At 45.4% G+C, this 25,262-nt stretch overlaps 1 pseudogene; it reads right to left on the reverse strand.

The window, feature by feature from the left end:
- Positions 1–1,287: 1,287 nt before the first annotated feature.
- LOC138293885 (serine/threonine-protein kinase N2-like) overlaps positions 1,288–25,262 on the reverse strand; it is a 245,836-nt pseudogene continuing 221,861 nt past the window's right edge.

A 25,262-nucleotide genomic window follows, 5' to 3' on the forward strand; every position in this document is an offset into this window, starting at 1 on the left:
CCTGGCTTTGGGACATCAGAGACTCCAACCCTACACCAAGAGGGGGCTTAGTGCTGCTTTGGGGTCAATAACAGTAGAAGTCCTTTAATCTAGATATACAACACTTCTTCTCCATTGGCACAGTCTGGTCATAATGCCTAATAACAGATGCCAACTGAGTCGGAAATAAAAACGACATTACGCAAGTTCTCCGGAGTGGGATCTTCAGGCTTCACAAGCAGGTAGGAAGTGGAACTGGATTTGTAAACAATAACACACTGAGCTCTTGGAAATGTTCCAAAGAAATTTACTTCATTCTTCTTATGACGTTTCATTTTAGCTGATCTCAGGCTTCTCCACCAAATCCGAACCGTGCTTTCGGATCCTGAGGAAGTCCAGTATCTTTCAGCCAGCATTTAGGTAAAGCATTTGGGAATAACAATTATGATTTTTGTCATGATATTGTACGAAATCAGATAGGCTGTCCATTCATAGGTGGCACAAACGTGGATTGTCTTTACCCTGAAGTAGAGGGGTGTACAAGCGACCTAAATAAAAGACAAAACCATGATCTCTAATTTGATATCAAGAAGTAAGAGTCCTAAGTTAGTCTTTAAAAACCTCTCTTCCCATCAAAGGATGGCATTCACCTCTATCAATCCATCAACCTCTGGGAACAGAACTCTAAAAACAGGAGCACCCAAAATAGAAATCTGGACTTTTCAAGGCCTTCCTCAGAGAACAGGAGAGACATCTGTCTCTGTTCAGCAAGGAATAGTTTCTTACCTGTAACTCCAGTTCTCTCGTAGGGGTATTTCCATGATAGTCATAAGCACTGAATAGTTAGGCAGGCGTGCAGAACTATCCAGTGCTTATGACTATACATGGAAATCCCCTACGAGAGAAGTGATCTTTCTTCAAAAAAGTGGTTCATATCTGTTCCCAATTTTCTAACCACTGATGGACACTTTGATTTCATCTCTCTCTTCTAAAATGACCTCTTCTCCAGACGTGCCATCCCCAGATCCCCCCCTCATAGACCTCTGCTTTTCTCACCCAGACCCCAGCCAATATTACTCTGTCATGTTACCTTCCATTACCTCCACAAAAAGACCAACCTTCACTCATCCACCACAGGCTGCTCTTCTAACATGAATCACTCGAAGAACCAACTCTGAACTCACCTCTACTTAAAATACTTTCTCTCTGCAAGTATCAGCTAAAAACACATACTTGCTGGAATGGTTCCTCTTATCATGAAAGACGTGAGTGGACATGGCCCCATGTTCCACAATATAGATACACATTTGGAATAGGACATGCCGATCTAAAACCCCAGCTAATCAGCTCTTTCTACCCGCCTGTCATCCACGTGGATGCATGTCCCTATTCAACAGCTAGTACTGATCCAGCAATGCGGAACATAATCCCAAAGAGGGGAGCTGGCTTAGCAACACCAGTCCTGAGGTGAGGAGCATAAAAACCAGATTATGGAGATGCAAAGCCACTGTGGAGAATTGCCATGTCCACTGTGCATGGCTGCTGTCGCATGGATTCAGGCGCACTCAGAGGCATGTCTTTTCTCCGCATATCAGCCTCTTGCCCTCATGCAGAGCTGGACACTGATTACCATCAAAGTTAATTTTAGAAGCTAACAAGAATCGGAGACATAATCAAACTCTTTGAACATGTCCTGCTCCTTTTTGGTGAGAATCCGGGGCTCCCGTGGGGGGGGGGGGTCAGCTTTGGAGGTTCTGCTGTGAACTCCTCGTCAAAGTTACTAACGTCTGCACGCCACTTAATCACTGGGACAAACGGAGGGTTCAGGCACTTACTAAGGAGAGCTTCCCAGTCCATGTTCTGTGGGAACAAAAATAAAGAAATGTTACAAGGTACAACTTTAGAATTCTTTAATAATACATTCTCAGTTTTTTATCACCCTGGAAGTACTTAGGATTTAAAATGTTTAGATGTTTTAAAAAAAGAGTAGGTCAAACAAGTGCCACGATACAGCCATTCAAACAGTCCGAATAGGCCCTTCTAAAACTGAGAATGTTTCCTCAGAATGAAAAATAAGAAGCTACTGGACAACTGAAAAAGATCTAAAACTGGGAGAGGAAGTGAGAACATATGGACATCACGAATTAAAATACTGTTAGTGTGGAGTGTATTCGTTCTCGGTGCTGAACAAATATTATGCCACATAAAGAGGGAAAAATACCTTCACTGTACCTCACTCTTAATCCCTGTTCTTCCTTCGCAATTGCTATGGAACTGACTGTGCTGGCAGTCAGGACTGGAAAGAGTTGCTATGAAATGAATGCTCTCACCTTTAAAAGTTCTGTTCTCTGTGTATAAAGATCTATCCAGACATGAGCCACACTCCATTCTAGCATCACCTATATCCACATTTAGTCCCTACATGCCCTTTTTAACAAATACAGCAGGTAGGACCATTGCATATGCTAGACGTGGAAATGGCCATGTGCATGTATTTAAGGAGGAAGACAAATGACGAACAGTAGTGGAATGACCATGTAGGTATTTTTCCTTTCTCTGTATCCTGCCTTCTTTCTTTCCCAACTTACTTCAAAATGTGATTTCACAGCCTTTATTACTTCGAGGGAAGACAGTGTATGACTGACCATGCTTCAAGCAAACAAGTTCTGCAGAAATTCCTAACCAAAAGCCACCTGTTTTGCGGCCACTATTCTGCCATAAAAATATCTTGGGTGGAAATGTCTCTTTGGATTGTGACAGATGTTAATGCGGCTTCCAGGGGCATGGCGTTCCATTCAGCTCCCAGACCATATTCTCCACATTAGAATGCTTCCCAGGTGCCAGACTGCAGCCAGAAATGTACTTACAACAGTGCTCCTGGTTGCACTAAGTGGTGTGCAGTTATAGACTGACTTTACATTGCCCCTGAAGTGACAGAGCAGAACCTCAGAAAAAACGCTTGTGCGATTACATAAATTTCTTCCCTCTTACCCTTTTTCTATGTCCACAGACGCAGAGCATAAAGAATTGTTGGTAACAGTGACTGAATACTAATTTGGGACCTTTTCAGATGTTAAAAAGAGGCCACTCCACAGAATGGGGAGGTGGGAAAGCAGTAAGGAATCTCCACCAGAAAGAGCGTTAGTTAAGGTAAGTAACTTGTGCTTCTGATTTCTCACCTTACAATAGATTACAAAGCAGTACCTCACCAGGTGGAGTGTGTGTGGCGTCGGCAATGAACTGAATAATCTTGCAGAACAGCGATGCCAAAATAGCCTTTCCATCACACCTGTTGATCATGGCAGTGGTGCTTTGTGAAAGATATACACTGAGGACCAAGTCACAGCCTGACAGATATCAAGGACAGACACTCTGCATGCCAACGTTGTGGTAGCAGCTTTAACCCTGGTGGAATGAGCTCTCAGACCTTTCCGAGGGCTGCTTCTTGCCACTGTGTAGCAGATCCTAAAGCAGAGGACTATCCAACTCAACACTGTCCTCTTCTGCACAATGTTTCCTTTCTCATTCCAGAAAAATGAACAAATAGCGGACTATGGTTCCTGGTACAACCAATGGAAGGGCATAGAATTCTTATGGGTTCGAGCCGATGGAGCCTCTCCTCCTCTTTTGAGGGGTGAGGGGAGCAAAAAACGATGGCAGTGATGGACTGCCCAACGTCGAAGGGAGTCATGGTTTTTTATAGGAAGGCCACCTAAGTCTTCAGCACAAATAAGGCTAGGAAAAAGATGATGTGGGGCAGTTGCACTCAGAATGCCTACATTTTACTCCAGTAATGAGCCAATGTAATTACAATGAGAAAAACGGTCTTTAACATAAGGTGACTCAATGTGCAGTTTCATATTAGCTCATGGGGCATACACATGAGAAATGCTAAGACCAGGTTATGGTCCCAGGGTGGTATCACAAATAGTTTGTGAGGGAACGTGTCAAACCTTAATAAACCTCATCACAACACAACTGTTGATCTGGCAAACGCAGAAAAGACAAAAGGGTCAAAAATAACTTTTCATAGTGCCTGCTGAAAGGTGGTGCTGGGCCAAAGACAAAATGAACAAAAGAATATCTGCCAGCTAAGCTTGTAAAAGGACAATCTTGCGGATACCACAATAAGCAACAAATTTGTCCCAGCACGAGTGGATTTCGTCGCAAGGGTGCCTGGAGGCAAGGATGACATTCACCTCCTCAAGAAGGAAATTGAATGCAGTCAATTGCCACTGCTCCATCTCCCCTCCTGTAGGTGTAGATTGCATACACTGGATAGAGGAGATCCATGCATAGTGGCAGTTTAATCGGATCACGGATGCTCATGCACAGAAGTTCTGTGTACCACATTCTGGCCCAATTCAGAGCCATTTCGATGACTTGAGCCTGGCAGTTCCTGATTTTTTTCAGAACTATGGGCAGGAGAGGTAGGGGCAGAAGTTCAACACTGCATGTTCGACAGTAGTGGATAGACCTAGCCAGTTTTCTTCTCCCATTGCTGGAAGTCAGCCTGAACCACTTCAGGATGTAGACAACACTCTTGATCGGTCAGATGCTGCCTGCTCAGTTTGTTCGCTCTGGTATTAAGGTTCCCTGCTAGGTGGTTTATGATCATCAAAATGCTCAAGTGCTCCAACCACCTCAAGAGGTGCAGGGCCGCCAGATACAGGACCTAGAACCCCACTATGGTTTGCCAGTTACAATGCCACATTGCAGTGGTGTTGTCATTGAGAACCAGCACCAACCTCCACCTGGACAGTAAGTAGGCCTTCAGAGCACGAGAAAGGGCTGCTACTCCAATAAGCAGATTGATGTGGAGCTGGTCCACTCCTGGGAAACAAAGTTCCATGATCTCTGCCTTCCCCTCATAAACTTCCAAACCCAGCAGGGACACATCCATTACCACCATCAGCTCGGAGTAGGGAACGGAAAGAAAGTCTTCCAAGTACTGGGTGGACCAATTGTGTCCGAACAGCCACCAGTGCAAATTCTGAGCAGAGTTCTCAGGGATTTAGAAGGTGTTGGCCAGATTGCGCTTTTCTGATTTTGTAGTGCAACATCAGTTGAGCTTGAGCCAAAGTCACTTTAACACTGGATTCAATAGTAGATCATCTTCTAAAAAGGATGGCGTTATTACTGGTGTTGGGGTGGGAGGGACCGGCATGTTTCTCAGAGTACAAGTCTGTTAACAAGTCTCACTGGGACCACTGGTCCCAGAAATGGACTCGCAGGTGGCAGCATGACTGGAGGTCCCTACAGTTCCCTTGGGCCCAAGAGCGCTCCAGAGGGAGCCGAACCAAATTGAAAATTTGCAGCATGGCTTCCCTGTAGGCCTTGATATACTGCAGGATCTGCAATTCAGATAGTGATGGGAACAAATAAGAAATTGGTTACGTGGCCGGAAACCTTGAAGTGGTGCAACTGACAGTGTGATGCTATTGCTCCTTCTTCTTTCAAGTCAAAGTTGTGGGATGGGGTTACACCCACTTAATTTTTTTATACTTGCAGTTGGACTATGACTTACTGGAAGACTTTAAACCTGAAGTTGAACAGTTGAAGGAGCAGCCCTAAGACTGGGATGAAGTCCAATCCCATAATTTGTAGCGTTAGCAGGGCCTACATGAAGGCAGAGACTTCTTGTGTTTGGCAACATACAACTTTGCCTTCTGGTCTCAGATCGTCTTCGGGTGCATAAGGGGGCACATATCGTGCTTAGATTTGTGTCTAGAGCCCAGACAAACAAGTTACTTACCTTTGATAAATCTTTATCTGGCAAAGACTCTATTAAACCACAGGTTCTTCACCTTAGAATGTTTCTCAGGGCTCAAACTAGATCTGGAAAACCTTGAGAAGTACCTATGTGTGCCTGAAGGTGGTGTTGATCGGCCCATGTCACTGACATCTGAAGTGACGTTTGTGGTGCCCTTATATGTGCCATGCCAGGGTGCTGACATCAGTTTCTTTTCTGACTATTTCCACACCAAAAATATGGAGCTACATAAAAACCAATGTTTTGACCAGTTATCAGTGTCTAATGGGATCTTTAGAGTGAACATCCTACATGGCAGAACACAGAGGATTGGTGGTTGGGTGAGGCATCTGCTGTTAGAACCTCTACCCGAAAAATTGTTTCCGAAGGTAAGTAACTTGTTCTTTTGACAGAGACTTATAAATGAAGATTCATCACCTTGGAACAGATACCCAGGCAATATCTCACTGGAGGTGGGGCTGAGAACTGGCTTAAACCAAAATGTCCTGGAGGTCCGAACAGGCGAAACATCCATCTTGACAGACCTGACTGTCCAAGCAGTAATGCTTCATGAACGTTTGGAGTGACACCCATGTGGGAGCTTGGCAGATGTCCAGGACAGGACTTGGTGTGCCGTAGTAGTGGCAGCTATGGCCCTGGTGAAATTACCCACCAGCCACAATTCAAGAGCTTGACCATTTTTGCACAGCCTTGCCCTTCTTTGCTCCAGTAAAGATGAAGAGTTGATCATCCACCCGGTGGTCTTTGGTGCGATCTGTGTAGAGAGAGTTTTTCATTTTTTTGGGTCCAGGCGATGGAGTGTCTCTAACTCTTTGGAAGGATGAGGTGGAGCGAAAAAGGTAGGCAAACTGATGTCCTGGCCAACGTGAAAAGTTATGACCACCTTTGGAAGGAAAGAGAAAAATATCCGAAGGTCCAGTTTGCCTGGAAAAAAGGTGGCGTATAGAGGATGAAGGTCAGCGACCCTCTGGGCTGATGTGGTGTCTATTAGAAAAAATGCCTTGAAAATCAAGAGCCTCAGAAAGCAGCTGTAAAGGGGCTCAAAAGAAGAACATATTAGGTATGTGAGGACCAGACTGAGGTACTGTTGGGGCATTATGAAAGGGGTAGGGCAAAACAAATGTTGCAAACCTTTCAAAAAGTGAGTCACAGCTGGTGACCTGAACAGACATGTTTGATATGGCAACCAAAGGAAAGCTGAAACTGCAGAGAGCTAACCCACAACATTGCCAAGGACAAGGCATTGCCCAGCTAAAGATACAACAAACAGTAATACTTCTGACAGAGGTGCAGAATGGGGGTCCGCTTCAGGTGAGAAACACCAAGCCACTAAGCAATCCCAGTGGCAGGGGTGTACAGTAGAGGGGACGCCTGGCTGCCAAGATAACATAACAGACCTCAGGAGTGAGATCAAAAAACCTCCACTGTCGCCACTCAATCTCCAGGCATGAAGTTGAAGAGTGTGCTGGTTCGGGTGTTAGACCTTGCCCTGTTACTGGGACAGAAGAGCCGTCCAAAGGAGCACCCTGACCGCAGGAATGATGCTCATGCTTAGATCAGAAAACCATACTCTTTGTGCCCAATCTGGAGCCACTAGGATGATTTGGACCCAGTCGGCCCTGGTCTTCTAGAGAATTCTGGGGAGGAGTGATATTGGCAGGAAGGCATACAGGAGTCCTGAGTTCCACTAGATATGAAACACATCTTTGGTTGAGACACAGTTGGGAAACTCCAGTACGAGAAGTGATGGCTGGGTATTCCCGGCGATGGCAAACAGATTGATCCAAGGTTCTTCCCTTTCTTGGAAGAGACGTTGCACCACCTCCAGATCTCAAGATGTAATTGTCATCTGTGATCTGCAAGGTATCAAGGGCTGAATTTGTCTGCCCTCATGTTCAGGGATCGCAACAGGTGTTGTACAACTAGGAAGATGCCTGGGCCCTCCCGCCAAGCACACAGCCCTCAGCTCCAGAGGACTGATGTGGAGCATCTGTCTGGTTCCTGGGTGGATCCAGAGGGCCCACCCAGGAACCAGACCGAGGGGAACCTGCTGGCAGTATTCCAGCCCGGGCACTTCGCAGCTCTGTGGGGCTCAAAGGCGCTCCATAGGGAGTCAGTGGCCCGAAGATCGCGTGATGGTGCCATAATACTCTTTGACTGTGCAGGTGTTGCTTCAACTCCTGGGAAATTGTGCAGGTGTTGCTTTGACTCGTGGGAAATTGTGCAGGTCGAGATGATAGTTCCGCAGGTGGAGTGTGGGAGCAAGGTCTCAAAGCACGCTACTTCAAGGGGAAGCCAAAGAGCACATTGACTTATTTTTCTTGTGCTTCTTCTACTTACCTGACTTGGAGCAGGAGATCTGGAGCGAGAAGAAAATCATCCACAGGATTGGCCTCATCACAGGGAACAGAGCAGAGACTTCTGTTCGCAGATTGTCTTGGGGTGCACAGACTTCCACTCAGCACAGGCCTTGGGGTTGTGGGCACCAGAGACAGACCAAGTGGGAATCAGACACAGACATCTGGCTGTGAAATTTCCCATTAGGTTTAAACCCAGTAGGTTTAGAGGGGAACATGTCCCGAGCACACCAGGAGCAATTACTCAAAAAAGATCTACAAAGAGTCAAAAAAGTTTGTCAAAAATGACTGAGGTAGCTCTCTGGATCCATGCTGTTGGTGCAGAAAGGAACTTATGTCAGCAAGCCACGGTTGGCACCATGACGTCACTTCTAATTCAGACGATGTTAACGAGCTGCCAATGGATGCCACCTACTGGTGCACAAAGGTAGTGGTCAAGATTTTCCAGATCCAGTGTGATGCATGGGGAATATCTGAAGATGAGGAATCTGCGGTTAGAAGTCTCTATCAGAAACCAAAGAGACACCTCATGTGGGTATGTGACCGCCATGGTCCCAACAGTTGCTTGAAACCTGGTGGGGACATTGTTCCCCAAGCACATTGTGAAATCATTGGAAAACGAACAAAAACGGGAGCAGAGCTTTAACTCACGACAGAATGTGCAGGAAAAAAGGAACTCATGTCAGTGCACAGGGGTAGCACTTATATGCAGCTCAGTCCTGTCACATCTGGGGCATTGTCAAGCCAGTGAAGTCACTCGATGCTACCAAGCAGCGCACAGAAACACTACTATGAAAACGTTTCTGAATCCAGTCTGACAACCGAGGATTATGCAAAAGTGAGGAATTGGTTGTCAGAAGTTTCCATAAGGAAAAAGACATCTAAGAACTAAGGTTGCCACCCATTTACTCTGATGAAGATGTGAGAAGATTTGGTGGAGAGCCAACATGCTAAACTTTTCTCTCTTCACCCAACTGATGGCACAGGTCTGATCTAATACTGCTCGGTATTCTAGACTTTGGGGGTTATTACAACTTTGGAGGAGGTGTTAATCCGTCCCAAAAGTGACGGTAAAGTGACGGATATACCACCAGCCGTATTACGAGTCCATTATATCCTATGGAACTCGTAATACGGCTGGTGGTATATCCGTCACATTTGGGACGGATTAACACCTCCTCCAAAGTTGTAATAACCCCTTTGTCTTTTCTTTTCCACTTAAAGGTAGCTGGAATAAAGGCTGCGCTAATTTGGCGTTTTAGTGGCCGTTCTATCACATTATTCTGACAGAGGGATTGAACTTCCTGTTCTAGCCTGTCCAGGAGGAAAGGTCTTGACACTCTGGGGGACATGTTTTGTAGACAAGAAAATAATATGATTTTATATTCATCGTGGCAATATCAAATACCGAACTTTCTTTGTTTTAGTCTCTGCCATAGGAGGAGTTTGAAATGCCCTCCATTTCCAACACAGCAGTGCTTAATGATAGTGGCAGAAAAGAGGAGCCACTACCTGGAAGTGGAAGCCTTGCTTGCAGCTGCAGAACGTTGTTGGAACCTCAACCACTAGGGAATTGTTTGCTCACTGCCTCATCCAGTAATGGATACAGAAGTGCTCCTCTATCATAACTTCTGAATAGGACTTTGGGAATTATTTACTTTTCTCTAGGAACAAAGGCAAAGACATCACAGTCTATGCTTCAGTCTTCGTGCCGGATTGATTCAGGATGATTACCAGAATGACAAGATTTTTTGTTGGTTTTAGTCTGGGACAATGAGTGAGAGAGGAAAAGAAAGAGATATAAGTCAGAGGCAGGAAAAGTGACTGATTAAAAGATATCACATATCTCGGGCTATCAAATCTGCCTAGTCCTTGCAAGCGCTTAGCCAGATCAAATATTTCATGCTCTCTTTTAGGATGTTTCAAGGACTAACAGACCACAGCTGACATGTATGATAACACTTGATCTGGACTATGAGAAATAGGTTTATTCAGAGCAACAGTTTCAAAATCTCCACCTCAGACTACATACATTAGATTTCCTCAGCGTGGGCACTAGAATGAGATACTGCACAATATGGCATATTCACGATCTTCTGTTGGGCCTAAGAGGACAGAGGCTTTCTTTTTCTGGGGGGGTCTGACAAATAGACCCCAGAGATTTGTAGAACTTTTCGGCTACTGAGAAACAGTGTCCCAATGAGGACTTTCCTTAAAAAAGAAACTGTTACACTCTAGAAATATATACCACTTCAAGCAAATTTCTGCTGGATGGAGGAGGGCAGGTGTGCCTAGTAGGTTCTAATCAGTACTCACATCTTGCTGGTGGTTTACACTGAAGTATTTTATTTTATTTTTTAAAAGAAACTGAGGTCGCATACACCTCTTAGCTCTTCTATTAATTACTTTATTAAATGTTACCACATCATTCCTCGGACGTGCTTTATGAGAAGGGGCGTCCAAATAGGCACACATGCAGCTGTACTAAATTTTAAGAAGTAGGGGGCGAAACGTGTTCTCAAAGCACAGTGTCTTGTTTTGAATCTGGAGGAAGTAATCTGTACACGATCCTGAAAGTTTGCCTTCCCTGTGTCCTCCTGCCTGTTAAGTAGGGGTGGGCAGTAAACTTTGATCTGCTGGTGGAGTTCGTGGAGTTTTGCCACTCTGTGGAGTTTGACAAAAACGTCACCAACCGTTGTGTGAAAGAGTTTACCGGCGCCTACCCCTACAATCTAAAGCTGCCTTGTTAACCAGCATGGTACCCAGCACTGGCATAGTCTCTTTAATGGGTTAGACCTGTTGATGTTCACGTCTGTGTTCATTTGTGACGCACTTTACATGAAAAGCAGTTTCCCTGAGAGTAGACTTGTTGTGATGCAAATGCATCCCCCTGTCACATGTGCAGGGCTGGGGGAGGTCAGAAGAGAAGATGCTTTCGGGTATATTGTTTCCTGGGAGCTAGAAGCTGAGTCAGCGGTTGGAGAAGACATCCCCTCGGGGTCAAAAAGAGGTAAAGAGCTAGAGGGGTGTGGGTAGGGCTTATAAAGAGCCAGAGAGAGAGGGTGTTGGTAAAGACCTTCCTGCCTCTGAGAATGCACAGCAAGCAACACAGGGTAAAGGCTGCTGGAGCTTTACGGTGCAGGAATGCGACTGAGGAATTACTACCATTTTATGGTTTAAAGTAGTGTAAGGTGTAGGGAGTATGGTCCAAGAGAGTCCAGGGTGTGTAGGAGCAAGATTCCCCAAATTATTGGTGGGGCACAGTTCATCTGTATAGTTTAAGGGGGAGGAGAGATGAGATGATGAGCATGCTCTACAGAATGCCCTTACTTGCTTACTATGATGCTTCAAGAAAAAACATAACCACACACATGCTTGTTATATGAGCAACACGATTTGCTCATATAACAAGCATGTTTACTCACCCTTCCAATTTTATTTTGGGGGTTTCTCATTTTACTTTTAGCAGTTGTTACGATTCTGCATGTGCGGCAACTTTCAATGAATTATGCTTTCATTAAGAATCACTGACATGACTATAAATTCTTCTCAATACGCAGGTCTGGGGTGTTAAACTGAGAGGCGGAGCTGCAAAACACAGACATGTTCCCCTGTCCCCTCATCAGCCATCCATATTTCCCTTTGTCACTTCATCTTTCTTTACATCCACAGTTCTGCCTGTCCCACCTATATCCGTCATCTTAATTCCCTTCTCTGTCATTATTTTCTCTTGTCCGCTGTCTCTTCATCCATCATTCGTTCTCTTCCCCCTCTCAACTTCCTAGTTACCCTTCTCGAACCTCACTCTTTCTAAATCTTTCTTTGCTTCTTAACCAGTCTTTCTCCTGTTCAATGCCAGTTGCTCCTCTACCCTGCTTTATTTCCAGCCTCTTTGCACCTTTTTCATTCCATCAACTCTCCCCTTCCCTCCGCTCTATCCATCTCCTCTGTTTTTGCCCAAACTCCTAGCTCTTTTTTAACCTCTCTCCACCCTTTCCTCCTTCTCTATCACTCCCATTTCTGCTCTTTATTTTCCCTTCGCTCCCTCTCTACTCTTCTCCGCCGCCACTCAGAGTGCCTACGGTTTTAAAGTGATGATACAGTGCAGAGCAGCCCTTGACAGCCCTTGGAGAGCACTTGAAGTGACGCTCGAGCCCTGGATCTATGCGATGTGCATCTTTCGAAGTCCAAGCTCTCTGGCAGAGTTTGGAATACAAAGGGTGGGTCGAACTCCACAGAATTTCAGAGTTTTTCTGTAGGTCCATGGAATACCACAGAGTGAAACTGCGCATGTTTCACCCTACTTTTAAACAGAATGGGGATTCTTATTTTTGATTTGAGTTTTGTCACATCTTCTGCTTTTTTGACTCCTATCCTTCCTGGAGATATCACCCTTTTTCTGTGCAAAAGAAGGTTGGGGCGATTGCAAAGATGCAACACTGGAGCTGCTGGCATGGTTGAGTCCACTGGAGCCGGTGAAGGCTGGGAGTCATCTGCTGGTGCTGGGCACAGGGGCCATTTCACAGCCAAGGGCTCTGGCTATAGAAAAGAGGCCAAATTAAGTATCCTCACCTAAGAAGTCAATTTCACTATAGATGTCAGAATATGAACCTTTGTAGCAAAAGATACTAAAGGTTTAGATGTGGACCCTCTTGATGTGAAAGCAAAACTCAAGAAGGATGAGTACCTCAACGTGGGAGGAGAGGTTTGGACACCCTCAACTGGGAACAGGAGTTTCAATAATGAGGCAGATGTTCTGGGGGCCTGTTGGAAGAGGGGGAGGGGGGTGGGAGAAGGATGGTGATGGGAGGAGGGAAGCTTACGTAACAAAGGTGAGGTAGGTGTCAAAGAGAATTTTCAGGTTCCTCACTTTGGCAAGAGGGTATTCCAAGGTTTACAGGTAAAGCAAATGGCTTCGATCAATAAGACCATGGTCTTATCATTCTTAGAGAGGTGGCAATCTATAGATGAACACGTTTGCCAAAAGACTCTGTGAGCAACTCTCTTATCTGGTGTAGCAGTGCATGGAGATTAAAAATCCCTTGACAATCAGTCTTCAGCTAAAATAACAGACTGCTTTAACGATGTTTGAAAGACAGGAAGGTGAAGTGTTCAGCTCGTCATAATTTTTCTCCAACCTGGAGATATTAACTGAAGGGGACGCTAAGTTTCTAATTTGCATCACTTCTTCCTCCTGGAAGAGGATCTGCTCTCATGTCTCTCTAAGACAATGCTTAAAAAAAAAAAAAGAGAAAGTATGATTTCTAAGTAAACGAGAAGGACAAGCTAAATTTCTGCAAAGATCTTAAAAACAGACTGAAAACAACAAACGTTATCCAGGAAACTGGACTAGCACCTTCCAGAAGGACGACATCCAATTCAGCATCCTTGCCAAAAGATGGACTTCAGTAGTGCTCAGGTGGATCATGAGCATCTTGGTCTCTTTAAAACTTTTGGCAGCATGAAGTAAGTGGACCTGATTTTCTTTTATCAGCCTCACAGTATTCGAAATGGTGGCGGAGGTGACACAGGCTGTCTGTAGCTAAAGAGCTGAAGTCATAACATGCGGTAGTACCGGAGGCTATGATGCTGCAGCAGTGGTACCTGTAATGAAAAAGGTGGCACTGGAAGATAAAACCTTTGGTATATGTCTTGATCATATTCTGCAATTAAGTGAAGAAATCCAATGGATGTTCAGATACTTAGCCAGGGAGGGATGACCATCGGAACTCGTTGTGCTTTTGGTATTAGTTGCTGAAAATGTCTTCGACTCAGTAGCGTGGTCATACCTGCAGATGGTTCTGGAGAGGATGGGCTTTGGTCCTTCTTCCCAGCACAGGGGAAACTGCTGTGCCTGCACCCTACAGCCCGAGTTAGGGTGAATGGTGCACTGTTGGACTGGGAGGGGTATAAAACAGGACTGCTTGCTGCCCCTCTTCCTGTTTGCGATAGCAATGGAACCAGTGGCTAACTGCATTAGCAGAAATGCTCTGACTAGGGGCCTTCAGTGGGACTACGGCTGGGAAGACATGGTCTTGCTTTATGCGCACAATGTCCTGGTATATCTGGCAGAGCCATTGAGCTCCACTGATAGAATACTGGAGATTTTTCACAGTTTTCAGGTGATACTCCGGGCTCTGCATCAATTGGTCCAAATCTTGCCTACACCCAATTGCAGGTTGGCAGTCTAAGGCGCACTGTCAGTGCCACATTCCGAAGGAAGGCACAGGTTTTAAGATACCTCAGCATCTACATCACATGAGAGTGGACTGCTTTAATGAACACTATCTGGGCAGTCTCCTGGAGAAAGTCATCAGCGATGTGAGCCAGTGGTGACGTCTGCCCCAGTCATAGATGGACAGGGTAGCCCTCTATAAAATGATCTACTTACCAAAACTTTGCATGCCTCACAGAACTCTTTGTCAGCGATACCCGAGGTGTTTTGAAGTCAGTGTCCTCTGAAATCTGATGCTGCTTTGAATCGGGGGTATGCCATGCATAGCTCTGGAGATACTCACCAAGCCATCTGCAGAGGGGGATATTGTGTTACAAAATCTCTGCTTGTACTACTGGGCAACGCAATTGGTGGTACCTAATGAACTGCTTGTTGCGGACTAGAGAAAAAACATTCTAAGGGTGGATAGGAGAACCCTGGACTCACAGGGGTGTAGCCAATGGCAATGCTGTTAAAGAGGCCAAAAGAGTTACCCAGCTCCACTACAATAGTGGTACATTTTTGGAGGACAGCTACAAAATGGACTGGGTGGCAGTGAGTGTTGATGCTAGAGACATCACAGTGGGAGGCAACCAGGATGGCCTCCTTGCAGTGGGTAGAAGGTCACAAGAAGTTGCATGTGATTGACATCTCGAAACTGGGAGACGTTTGGATGTCTCAAGGAATTATGACTTTTGAAGAACTCCAGACTCAATGTGACCTGGCTGGGGGCCAATATCTACGATATCAACAGGCCAGACACCTACTCTGGGGCTGTATAGGCCCAGAGGAAGTAATATCAGACGAGAGTCGGAGTATGGGGTCCTGGGTGCCCCACTCCATGGCCACGCCATCTCAGTTACCTAAAAATAGGACTCTATTGGCCAATAGCACCCCCTCTCTGACAGTGCTGAGGGAGAAATGGGAAGGAGATTTCAGTAAATTGGGAGACAGGGACTGGGGAGTAGGCTGCCATTATACAAGTGAACTGACAATCATGGCAGGCTTTAGGCTGATCCAGCTCAAAATCTTGCACTGAGCGTATTACACCAGATCTAGATTTTTCTGTCATGGGCAGGATAACTTCAGATTGATGCCTCAGGAGGTGCATGCAAACAGGTACACTCATACACACAATATGGGTGTCCACAAATCCGCCTGTTTTGGGAGGCAATTAAAAGCAAAATATCCTTAGTGCTGGAGGAACCCTTGGAATTAAACACAAGGGTGGTGATGCTGGGTCTCAAGGGGGACCAAACATTGAATAAATACACACTCCTCTTGTGTAATGTGACTCTGTTGATCGAGTGTGATATTATACAGAAATTGGTTTCTTCCGCACCGGTAAGAGAACAGCATAGATTGTTGCATGAGAGTAGAAGAACAGATCTATATAGTGCTTGGAAGGGACAGGAGGAAATACAGTCAGGTGATGGAACTGAAGGGCGGATCAATGGATAATGTTGGGTTCTACATATTGTGTTGTACTAAAGTGTCATTATTTCTCCTAGAGTTGTCCTGTACTGGGAGCACAGTCTCTGGAACTACACTGACCAGCCAGATGATGTGACACAATATGCTTAGGTGGCGGGGGGTCTAGTGTGATAACTGGAAGCTTTGATATTGGCAGGCTATCATACTGCATGTAATCCCTTCAGTGAAGCATAAGAGATGGTGCTTAATGATCCTCTCTACATCCGAAATACCCCGGACACAGCTCTTCCTCTTTTAATTCGATGTGTACATACTTAAATCTCCAAGACCAGTGTCCCTTGGATCACCATTTTCCTGAGTGTTGCCATCTTCACTAAAGAAGGCATGGACGATTGCCATACCTGGTTTCCTGTAATCCTGTTCCTGGCTCTCATCTTCACTTTCCTGCCCAGAACAAGGGTACTGAAGCTGGATGGGGGCCAAAGAGGTATTCTGAAGGTTAAAACATTGAGTAAACTGAGCAAACTGACGCAAGACAAAGTAGAGGAAATAGGCAAGGTAGATTTATAACCTAGACTAAGGTTACTGACAAGGCCACTATCAGTGAGGAAAAAAACTGTGGTTGAGCCAGAGGCACATGAAAGTCTCCAGGAGCTGATGTCAGTGCAACAATCAACTGTCTAGAAATCTACAGGAGCCCAGCTGACAAGGATACCATTGATGGCGTTAGAACCGACAAGACTGGATTTGAAGCACCTGTCATCAACGATGCAAGAGCTCACGATTGGACAGCAGAGAGCAGCAGTTGATGTCTAGAAGCAGGTCAAAGGAGAACCAGAGGTCAGTGCTGATGAGACGGTCATTCATTCAGATAGTGACTTTTGATGGGAAAAAACAGCTGACAAGGCAGCAAGCAACACTGAGAAAAACGGTTTGACAGTGGACAAGGTAGTAACATGCTAGCTTAGGCTTTTTGACAGTGACCCCTTGAACACTCAGAGAGACTGACTTTTTGAAGGAAGTCTTAAGAGACAGCTTCTTTGGATTTACAGGAGATGGCCACATAAATTAAATGTTTCTAGCTCCAGGGGACGATGGGTAACCTGCTGCCTGAATCCTATGGGAAGGATCAGAGGGTCTCTAGTTACAGAGGAAGCCCATGGGACAGACGTAACTGTAATTAGCATAATTCCAGTTTTTACTTTGTGGAAGAAGGCAGAGTTTTTCTTTAATAAATGCAGGTCTGTGAGTTCCTTCGTAGAAAATCTAGGTCTAATATCATACTTTTTTAGTGTCATATTCGGAGTGAAGTCAATCTGTGCAGCTTATCTATTAAGGCCTTTAGGAGTATGATGTATGGCATTGCTATAATCAAAACAAAGCACAATCACAGCCCCAACGAGGCTTACCTTTCCAGAATGACTGATGGAATAATCTTTTTTTAAACTTTTGGCAGCATGAAGTAAGTGGACCTGATTTTCTGAACCTGGGCTTCAAAGTTCAGATCTTGATCAACCTAAACTGGGTTCCAAAGATCAGCTTTTGATAAAACTAAACTTTTTTAGCTTTGAGAATAGGAGCAGAAGCCATACTACAGTATTATGGCAGAGAGCTTTACTCTAGGCAGAAAGAATCACCTCTGATAATCTTGCACTTATCACCATTCCGGATGAAATTTTTTCTGTTCCACCAATCACGGTTGGTTGTGAGCCACTCCTAAACGTTTCAATGCAACCTGAGGCCTGGAGTTCGAACTTCAACGTGAGCTGGGTCTCGCTGCAGTGCTAGAGTATCTTAAAGTTGAATGTCAATCATCTCTTTCAACTACTGAACATGCATCACAAATAGTACGAAGCTGAGTGCAAACCACTGTTAATTTGTTTTATTCATTTGAACATCTTCTGATGTTTTAAAGAGGAAACAAACAAGTTACTTGCCTTTGGTAACGCCTTGTCTGGTAGAGACACTATCTAGCTGCAGATTCTTTACCATAGAATTATCCCTAGGTGTCAGGCTGGATCTGTAAATTGTTTTGTGAGCAGTACCCCAGGGTGTCGGAGTCCACACCAGAAGTGACATGCCTATATGGGTGCCACCCCAGCACGCTGGCGGCAGTTTGTTTTTGTGACTTTCCATGCAGGAGCTCGGAGCTAAGAACACTGACCACTGGTGTATGAAACTAGGGCCCTGAAAAAGGAAACAGCCCTGTATCTAAAAATCTGTTCGCAGAGCGGGGAGGATGAGTGGGTCAGTAAGGAATCCGCGGCTAGAGTCTATCAGTTAAGGTGATACCGAAGGTAAGTAGCTTGTTCATCTGACAGACTTCTAGCCGCAGATTCCTTACCTTAGGACAGATACCCAAGCAATACCTCTCTGGAGATGAATTAGCAAATTTGATTCAGACTAGAAAGTCCTGCAGGACCAAACAGGCAAAGACATGTCCTGTCCAGGCAGTACTGTTTAGTGAACACATACAGTGAGGCCCACATAGCTGCCTGGCAGATGTCCAGGACTGGAGCTCCACGTTATAACGCAGTGGTTGCAGCCTTGGCTCTGGTGGAATGAGCACGCAAACCCTGTGGGGGTTGCTTCTTGGCCAATATGTAGCAGATAATGATCCATTGAGAGATGGTTTGTTTCTGCACGGCCTTTCTTTTTTTTGCTTTAACATCCCACGTAGAGTTAATCATATACTCATAATGGTTCTGTGTGGTCAAGGAAGAACGAAAAACCACTCTTTCTGGGTCCAGACTGTGGCTTGTCTCCTCTTCCTTAGCGGGATGAGGCAGAGTGCAAAAAGTAGGCAAAGTGATGGATTGGCCTATGTGGAATGGGGTGACTACCTTCGGCATAATAGATGCTCGAGTCTCAAGAGCCAGTTTGTCTGGGAAGAATGAGACGTATGGAGGCTGTGATGACAGCGCCTGCAGTACACTTACCCTCTAGGAAGATGTAATTGCTATCAGAAAGGCAGCCTTGATGGTAAGAAGCCTAAGATGGCAGGTCTAAAGTGTCTCAAAGGGAGTACACATGACAAAAGTAAGAATAAAGTTAAGGTCCCCTTGAGGCATAACGAAGGGAGCTAGAGGAAATAAGTATTGAAACCCTTTAAGGAAGCTATTTACAGTAGGAGACTTGAAGAGGGAAGGCTGATCTGGCAGCCTCAGGAAAATGGAGATGGTAGATAAATAACCTTATAATGACCTCAATGAGGAGCCCTAATGGGCTAGGGTAAGGGTAAATAAAAAAAAACTGGGAAAAGGGTGCAGATAAATGGTCAAACCTGTTTGGCTGTACATCATGCCAGAAATTTGCTCCACCGGCCGGCGTATACCGTCTTGGTGGAGGGATGTCAAGATAACATTGCAGATTTTGGATGGAAGGTAGAAAGCTGTCAAATGTTGCTGTTCGATCTCCCTCCATGAAGGCGCAGCGTTGTCAGGTTCAGGTGGAGGACCCTCTCCTGCAACAAAAGATCCTCCCAAAGGGCCAGCCTGATTGTAGGACCAATGGGCATGCTCAACAGCTTGGATACCAGACTCTCCGAGCCCAGTCTGGAGCCACAAGGATGACTTGGGCTCAGTTGTTTATCTTCCTGAGAACTCTGGGTCAGGACTGGTATGGGCGGAAAAGTGAACAGGTGGCCTGAGCTCCATTCGAGACAAAAAAGCATCTCTGAGCAAGAGCCCCCAGGACACTTCAGCATGCAAAACTGCTGACATCGTGCATTCTCAGCTTTGGCAAACAGATCTAACCTTGGGTCTCTTCACTGCTGAAAGAGACCTCACACCACCTATGGATGGAGATGCCATTCATGATCCCTTAAGCATTTTCAGCCAAGTTTGTTGGCTCTGGAGTTCAGAGACCCCACTAGGTGTTGAACCACCTGTGAAATGCCTTGACATTCCATCCATGCTCAGAGATGTACGGCCTCTTGACAAAGGGTCCACGACCCCAACCTGCCCGGTTTGTTGCAGTACCACATAGCGGTAGGGTTGTATGTGAACACTTACATTTGTCTTTCCTTGATGGAGGCTTGAAAGGCTTTCAATGCCAGTCTGCTCGCATGAAGCTTCAACATGTTTATGTGGAGTCTGGATTCTGATCTCCACATTTCCCAGGTGGTCGCCCTATCCCAGGAGTGACAACTGTCACTACTGTGAGGTCTGTTTGGGGCAAAGATAGGGGTCTGCCTCTGACCCAATCGCGGTTCGATAGCCACCACTGCAGGTCCTTTGTAGTTCCCTCCGGGATCTGGACTCTGTCAGAGAGATTCCCCTGATGCTGCGTCCACTGAAACTTCAGCACCCACTGCAGAGCCCGCATATGCCATCTGGCATGTGTCACTAGCAGAATGCAGAATGACATGCGGTCCAGCTGCCTTAGAGTCAGTCTCACTGAAATTCAGGATAGAGGCTGAAATATCTGGATTATTGTCTTCGGGATCAAGCGCAGACAAGACCCGAGTCAATGTGAGCATCTTGAACTTATCCTTTCTAAGGAAGAAGTTGAGGGTTAGGAAGTCTAGGAAAGGGCAAAGGCCCATGTCCTTTTTGGGGACAGAAAGTAGCAGGAGTAGCAAGCATACTTCTGGCCCTGGAACCCTCCCTATGGCTCCCTTGGCCAGGAGAGTCTTGACTTCTTTGCAGAGCAAGGTCAGATGACCCTCCATCAGCCGGTCGTAAGATGGAGGTATGGCGGAGAGTAGATTCGAAGGGGAGGGAGTAGCCCCTCCGAATGATCTGTAAGATCCACTTGTCCGATGTTATGGACTGCCTGTGGTGGAGATGCTGGTAGAGTCTGTCACCAACTGGATGCCCATGATCTTGATGGGCTAGACTGAAAGGGCTTAGAGGCTGCAGCTGCTGGGGGATGGAGGGGAGGGGAGGGTGGTGGTGTTTGTAGCTAGCTAACCGACCCACAGGGTTGGGAATAACTATGCCCTCACCCATGCATAGGCTGGGAAGCGTACACGGAGCGGTGGCTAGGATAGGGCTGGCGCATCTGAACATCATTTCTGTAGCCACGAAAGGGGTGAAAGGCAGACTGGGGTTGACCTCGGGCAGCTGAAAGGCCCAAGGACTTGGCAGTAGCCCACAAGCCCTCAATGTGCTCCAGCACAGAGTCTGCCTTGTCTCTGAAGAGAAGTTTGCAATCAAAGGGCATGTCCATGTGGGTGGCCTGGACATCCCCTGAAAAGCCAGATGTTCTCAGCCAGGTATGGCGCCTGAGTGCCACCGTCAATGGAACTGCTCTGCCCAGCGAGTTGGTTGTGTCTAAACAACAGCAAATAGTGAGCTTGGCTGTGTCTTCCCATCCTTGACCCCTTGGGAGTGAATGGGCCGGGCCTCTTCTTGGTCCCGTGGCAGGATATTCGCACCCGTGTCTCACAAGGTGTGGGAATAGCATCCCAACAAGCATGCAGTGTTTACTGACCGCAATGCAAGGTTGAGGGAAGAAAACATTTTCTTTGTGAAGCTATCCACCTCTTGGATGTCCTGGAGTGTGGCATGTAATGCGCCATGGGAAGTGGAAGCATGGACCACTAAGCTTTCTGGGGTGGGGTGTTGGCTGAAGAAAATTGGGTTCCCTGGAGCGGGGTGATGGTGGCGGATCATTGTCCTGTTCACAGGAGCCCGTGCTGGGCTTGGACTAACTCCCCAGTAGGACATCTGTTAGTGCTTCATTGAAAGGGAGCAGGGGTTCAGAAGAGGGAGCACCCGGCTGTAGCACTTCCGTCAAATGTTAATCTTGACTGCCACTGAGGGCAACTGGAGGTCCAGGAACTCAGCCACCCTCTTCACCATTATAGCATATGTAGCTCCCTCCTCTGTAGTCATAGTAGGGGGGGAAAGCATGCTGGTATCTGGAGACGTGCCCAGACTGCTGGCATCACTCGGCTTTCGGGACCACTCCTCAAAGCCTTCAGTGCCACTGACCGCAAGGCAGAGCATGATGTGGTCGTGCCCCAGACACCATGGACACACGAGGTGTGGGTCCATACCCAACATTCCTCAGTGACCGGTGCCACATGGTTTAAAACCCAACACATCAGGAGGAACAAAACCTCAAAAAAGGGGTCGACAAACATTGAAAAAAGCCTATAAAAATGTGACAGAGGGTAGCTGTCTCGGGATCTGCGATGACTGGTGCGGAAAGAAAAGGACTGACATAAGCGAACCAAGGTGGTGCCTATATAGGTGACACAAATGTCACTTCCAACACGGACGATGCCACAAGGAACCGATCAACACCTCCTATTTCTGTATAGGAGTACTGCTCAAGAAAATCTTCCAGATCCAATATGATGCCTGAGGAAATTCAAAGGTAAGGAATTTGCAGCAATAAGTCTCTACTGGATGAAAAGAACTGACGTACGCACTTCCGGTACAGACAACATGAGGAACTGAACAACTACATCTGAGGATAATTCCAAAGTAAGTAATCTGCAGCTAGAAGCCTCTATCTGATAAATATAGTCATCCTAAGGCTTAAAATAACATAAAGCCGGAGCTCCTATAACCTCTTTCAGTAAAACATTAACGGCCTATATCTCTCCTTGACATCGTTTGCTGGTGTAAACTAAAATAAACATTCATTATACTGTAAGTTTTAAAAGTAATGTTAACTTTCAATTATTGGTTTCATGCTTCATCTTTCTCCAACAGTGCCAAATTCAGCACCAGGACTCTTGGTAAATGGAAGACTATAGACACTCCTAGCAGACTCACCCGGAAAAATTATTGCTTTTTACATCTTCTGTGTCACGTTCACTGGAGCCCAAACGTCGCTCTGGATTCCTTCTCAGGAGCTGAAACATAAGACATATTTTCTTAACACTGCTTTTATCCTGTAATTCTTAAATCAGTGCCAGAAAATGTTTCTGTAGCTTAGTCAGCAACAATTAAAAGTAAAAAGTGCTTATGGCTACTCACCCTTCTCATAATCCCTATTGCCTCCGTGGACAGGAACCGTGGGTATCGGACTTCATCATTCACAATGCTATCAAACACCTCCTCCTCATCGTCACCAGGGAAGGGGGACTAAAGGAGATAGAGACACAAAACAAGTGAATATTACATGGACGAAGGGAAATCAGACTACTCCACAAGTCAAGGATATCCTCTTCGGATATATTAGCAGCACGCTTATCAAAGGGGTAATGCATATGATGAACATACCTGCTGTATTACAATGAAGAGTAAGGATAAAACTTTGTATGCTCTTCAGGTCAAACATAAGCACCGTTTATTCTGTCATAGTGCCTGAGTGCTTTTGCCACCCTAAGCTGTATAAAGGAGTTTGAACACTGCCAAAACTGTTATTACTGCAGATAATGCTTGTAAACATATGCCACCTGAGGTTGCCAAGGCTCTGCCCAGTGTCAATACCCTGGTTTTCCATCCCACTGTCTGGTTCAGTGCCAAGCTAGATAATGTATGCACTCTTGGTCATCTCATGAAAGCTACGCTACTGCCTACAAACATCTTATGCAGAAAAGATAATTGCCAACCCTACTTCTATCACCTGTGAAGCCTGAATTTTATATGTGCCAACTATTTCCTCATGAAAATTTGGGCTACTTTCCTCATCTCCTTCCACCATAAGACAAGGCTGTGTACTTCACAAAAACCTACATTGTCCGATGCACCCAGCGCACTGCCCACATCTAGTATAAAATACAGAACTTAAGTACTACTAGCATTAGGAGCCATCCTCTAGGAAGCCAACCTACAATCCACACCTTCAGCCAAGACATGGAAAAGCAAAGATGCTGCCTGGAGACCTGTTCCATCTGATGCAACCAAGGAAACACACCTACACCCAAACCAAACTGCTGTCCCATGTATTGAAGGGATACTACTCTTGCCTTCAGCCATCACGTGGAAAACGATTATACTGCCCACAAACCATGACTCTTAATCATGTGCAATAAAAACACATTTTGGGTGCCCCATGTGATTTAATACTGGCACACATATTTATCTTACATTTTAAACGTCTAGGGAAGTTCACAGACATTGGGCCTATGTTACCACCAATAAGCTGATGGCATAGGTTTATGTTACAGTTATTAACAAGACCTCCATCAACATCTTAAAGAATACCTTTTGGAACTGCAAAGCTGGATGACTAGAATGAAAACAAAACTCAATCAAAACAAATCCAATACATTCAAAATCAATAGTGTTTTAATAAAAAAATTAAATTAAAAAGAAAAAACTAAACACCAAATTCCTGTAAATCACCTAAGACTCCAAAAACAACACTAGAAAAATATGTCTGCCTCACCTCAAACAAGTAGATCTTTGCCCCGAGATAATCCGGAATGTCAAGTGCCTTCATGTTAGATAACAAACTAAAACTAGATGCCCATAAAAAAAATCACTTAGGTGCTCAACCTCAGAAAAGACTAATCAAATCAATTATGAGACTCATTGCAGAGAAACATCTTAAATAGACACTGATAACCCAGATCATGGAATATGGGATCGCTACTCTCACTGCCCCCTCTCCTCCCACCACCCACACTATTCTATGAGCTCCACTGAAAGTTGTCCTTTGTACAACCTCGAAAACGATTAGACACCCAACGGAATTTTAAAACATCATGCCAACATTGACTGAACCCACTTAAAGCCCCCTCACTTTTAAATATCCCTGCATTCTATTCAAAGCTCTCGATATAACACGGGCACATTACCTGAAAAGCACATTTTATATTATTATGAAGATGGAAACACACGTTTTTTTAAACAAAGTATTAATTGCATTTTTAATTTTGAGAGCATTACAACTCATTGTAGAAATGCACACATGCAAGGGTGAACATAATCACAACAATGGCGTATATATTTTATTGCATGATAGTAAGAACAGTTAGATGACTCAGAGTTGCTGCTGTTTTTGGTAGTGTGAAAAGTGAGCGATTTCAGTCTCTTTTTGCGGCATCCATGAGAGACTGGAAAAAGAAGGGAACAATATTGTGTACTAGGATAGGTCCAACATGATTGACGAACTGGGAATGGGGGGTGAGGGGAGAAAGAAGAAGTGTTTAAGCAGGGGGCATAGCCGGAGCAAAAGGGGAACCTGTCAGTATGACAGAGGCAGGTGGGTAACTTCTTGTGGCGAGGATAACTGTTAGTTGGGGTGAATGCTGTTGCTGTGGCCTCCAGGGGGAGCACTTCTGGCCACTGTAGCTGTTAAGGACTCTAGGAATGTCTTAAGCTGTTGCAAGGGTACTCTTCCAGAGCCTTCTGGTCTCTTCCCTGTGGAGTGCAGAATGTTTGCACCGCCCACTCAAGGAGGGCCATGGACAATGTGGTTGATGAGGGTGTGGCTCCTGACTTCCATTGGGAAATGACTGTTCGCTTTGCTAGGATGAAGGCCAGACTGGCTAATCTTGTGGCTGTAGGGTTGATGAACATACCTTTATGGTACCAGCATTCTGATACTGGAAACAATTAGGAACGAAGCCTCCATTCTAACCCACTCCTTTTTGGGA

The sequence above is a fragment of the Pleurodeles waltl genome, chromosome 4_2 (genome assembly GCF_031143425.1).
Source record: "Pleurodeles waltl isolate 20211129_DDA chromosome 4_2, aPleWal1.hap1.20221129, whole genome shotgun sequence".
Classification (NCBI taxonomy): Eukaryota; Metazoa; Chordata; class Amphibia; order Caudata; family Salamandridae; genus Pleurodeles; species Pleurodeles waltl.